At 40.4% G+C, this 3,512-nt stretch overlaps 1 protein-coding gene across 3 annotated transcripts in view; it reads left to right on the forward strand.

The window, feature by feature from the left end:
- Nucleotides 1-608: 608 nt before the first annotated feature.
- Nucleotides 609-3,512, forward strand: part of LOC107583109 (SPRY domain-containing SOCS box protein 4-like) — a 59,176-nt gene continuing 56,272 nt past the window's right edge. Inside the window, exon 1 of one of the 3 annotated variants that reach the window (XM_016269208.1) lies at nucleotides 609-736. The gene's annotated coding sequence lies outside the window, so the exon portion shown is untranslated. The other 2 variants (XM_016269209.1, XM_016269207.1) reach the window with 2 other exon arrangements.

The raw sequence follows: 3,512 nt of genomic DNA on the forward strand, positions 1-3,512 counted from the left end.
CTTTTATTTTATATATTTTATAAAATGTTTAACCCAGCAGTTTTTAGAGTGTAGAAAATCAGCAAAGTAGCATAACTACTTACATTCCTATATCGTATATGGACGGGTTAGCTTTCCTCGCGTAAGCCAAAAACATATTTTAGATCATTTGCGCCATCATTTCAACAGTGGTTCTTTGTTTGTTTATCTGTTTGTTTTTTCCCATTTGAACAGGATTAAAATCACCAAGCAAATCTGTGAAACACAACTATCTTGACCTTCTAAGGGAAGACGGGTCATGTCCGAATAGGGCCATTTTTGCCTAAGCAATGTTAAATTTGAATATCTCATGTCGACATAAGCACAGAAATGCTAAATCCTCATAAAGTTGTTGCCACTCAAGCTGGAGTCAGATTATCTTTCAAAACAGATATCCGAGCACTGGAAGTAAACAGGTTGGAGACTCAAAGCATGCGTGTTTATGAGTAGCTCTCGGCTGATTGGCTGAGCCAAAAGTGTGAAAGACCATAGGGAGGAGAATGCAGGAGTCGGGGGTGGGGTAAGGGGCGTGTCCTCCCCTCTCTCTGTTTGCCTGGTGTCCCTGCTTGATGAGATCAGCGGATCGCCTTTCATCATGAGGCAGTTCTCACTCTGCTGCTCGCACTGCCGTCTGTCCTCTTTCTCTCTCTCCTTCCCCTTCTCTCTGTTTCGGGCTGCCAAGCTGGAGTTCGGAGCCGGAGCCACGACACAGGACGAAGTAAGGAGTGCGGAGTGGGACGGAGGCTGCCACGGCTGGGATTAACCTCAGGGAGGGGGTGGGGGGGTTACATCTCTGGGGAGAAGCTTCTTTTCTCCTTCCTCATCAGGGAGACACAGAGAAAAGAGAAAGAACTAGTGTGCGCTTCTTCTCACAAAGAGGAGAGCTCCTTTCGTCCTTTATTCCAGCGTTTTTTTCCCTGAACGGGCAACAACAGGGGAGTTCTGCCGGGGAGACCATCGCAACCGGGTCGGTGTAAACGGCATGCGTTTGTGTGTGTTTGAGCGTATTGAAGAACTTGATGTGTGTCTACTTGTGTGAGGAAACTATCCTGTGATTTTTAATTTCTTCCCTTCTTGCTTTAGGCTGTTTGGGTTACCTCATGTGCACTCTTTCTTTCTAGCTCCCGCTTTCTGGCATTCCCCGTTTTCTTTTATTCCTCTAATAGAGGTTTGATCCTCTAATTGAGGTTTGATCCACCCTGGCAAGGCTACTCAGCAGGGATACAGTCTTTTCTTTGTGTTGGATGTTACAGCTGCCTGTGATGTTTCTAAACCTGGGATTTCCACACTTTAAATACTTTCTGAGCTCAAGGGGGCGGGTTCGAGACCCCGAATGCAGCGGTGGGGTCATAGGAGCGGCGCCCGGGTCCTGCTCTTGAGGATAGTGTGCTTGTGTGGGTTGGAAAGAGAAGTATTTTCAGCTGAACCCGTGGCTCTTGTTTTCTCAGCTGCTGTGAGCGATCAGATAAGGTGATTAGAGGATGGCTGGATCTTCTCCTCCCAGAGTTGTGCGTCACGGCTATCGTTTGTCTTTCTCTTTCCTCTGGTTTGGTGTCCAGAGGAAGCGTTCCCACAGTGCTGGCTGACTCTTAGTCCGGGGAGCAGATTTGAATGCTTTTCATTGTGTCCCTCGTGTTTGTGTGCACGCGCGGCTTGTGGATTTGCATGTGTCTGTTTGCACGCGTGTGGTTGTGTGTTTCCAGTGGGGGAATGTTTATGGAACAGACTGTGTGTGTTTTTGTGTTGAGGGCTGTGGGGCATCTCTTACAAAGAAGTACTGTAGTGGTGTCATGGTACAGTGGTGATATCAGATGGTAATGCGGTTGTACTTTTTTACAAATTTTACTTGTAAAACAAAAGCCATGATATTAAAAAGCCATGGTAATAATGTGGCACTTTGATAGTACTGAAAGATTTTACCTCGATGCTATCATGGTACATATCAAAGACATCATGGTAATGGTACTTTGATATATCACAGTACCAAAACATACTTGGAAAATCACCATGGTACATGAATGCCATCACTGAACCGTCACTATATTATGTACTATGTACTATATTACTATAGTCCATACCCAAAACAACATGGTAATACCATGATGTAATGTCCTGAAGTACAATAGAAATACCTTTCTTTCTGCGTTGTAAAAGTATTATTTATAAACAATTTTAAAATTCATACTATTTTGCATTAGATTTTATTTTTATATTTTCAGTTTCATTTTAGTCTTACTTTTATGCGCTTTTGTCTTTTTTATATTTCTATTCATCTTTATTTTATTTTATTTTTTTCAGTTTTAGTCATTTTAGTAATTTAACTTTTTTCAGTTGCCCAGGCAACATTTCTATTTTTGAAGTTTTTAAGAGGTTTTTTTATCTAATATTTATATTTTATAATATTTCAGCTTCATTTCATATAACAAAAACATATATATATTTTTAATTTCACTTAACAAAAATATACCAAATACCATAATATGTTCCCTAAAACATTTATTTATTTAGTTAGTTAGTTATATGCTTATTTGGATAGGGACAATACAATAAACATGAAATCCACTGCACATAGAGATTATGGCAGGCACTAATTTGCATCTCATGCAATGCATGTCCCTAGAAAGGCTTTTCTAAAAAAATCAAAACATATATAAATAAGCAAAATAATTATAATAAAATAACTATCTGTACAAAAAATACTAATGTAGCAAATCCTTCATACAAAATCCTCGCATATTACAAACAGAATACAGAACAAACACATGCCCAAGTTTTATAGACTCTTCCAATCCTAATAAATAACTAAGGAACCATATGAAAATGTAAATATGCATACAGGTCTGGTTTATTTTGAGCCAGTCAATGTAAACATGGTTATACCATGGTAATAACATGACAATACCATTTTAATAGTTATATTCCATAGTGCTTAAAGATTACCATATTCATATACATTGGTACCATGTCAAAAGAGCATGATAATACCATGCCAATTTGATATATTCCACAGTGCTGAACGATTATCATATTCACATACAATGATATTTATATGGGATTACAACTGTACATGTCCTAAAATACTGTGGTATTACCACACTTCTTATACACCAAAGTACTAAAATCTTATCATATTCTTTTTGTATGGTACATGTACAAAAACCTTGATGATTTCATGTGCCTTTTTGTGAGTGATCTCTGCATGTGTGTGTTGCGAGCAGTGTGGGACAGGGGCACAGGGTGTGTGGGGGGGGGACTAGGAGGGCAGTGGGACTGCTTTAATCACTGAGTGTGTTGTCTGAGAGCAGTGGTCTGGAAAGAGCTGACTGGAGCTGCTCTGTGGGGTGAGGCTCTTCTGGGAGAGCTTAGAGCTCAGCTGTTAGCCGTGTGACGAGCTACACAACCATTTGCCTAACCATTCAATGTCCCTCCGTTGGAGGGGGCCACTGGATTAGTGCCAGAAGCATTTGTGTGTGTGTGTGTGTGTGTGTGTGTGT

The sequence above is a fragment of the Sinocyclocheilus grahami genome, unplaced genomic scaffold (assembly GCF_001515645.1).
Source record: "Sinocyclocheilus grahami isolate Dianchi unplaced genomic scaffold, SAMN03320097.WGS_v1.1 scaffold50.1, whole genome shotgun sequence".
In the NCBI taxonomy this organism is placed as follows: domain Eukaryota; kingdom Metazoa; phylum Chordata; class Actinopteri; order Cypriniformes; family Cyprinidae; genus Sinocyclocheilus; species Sinocyclocheilus grahami.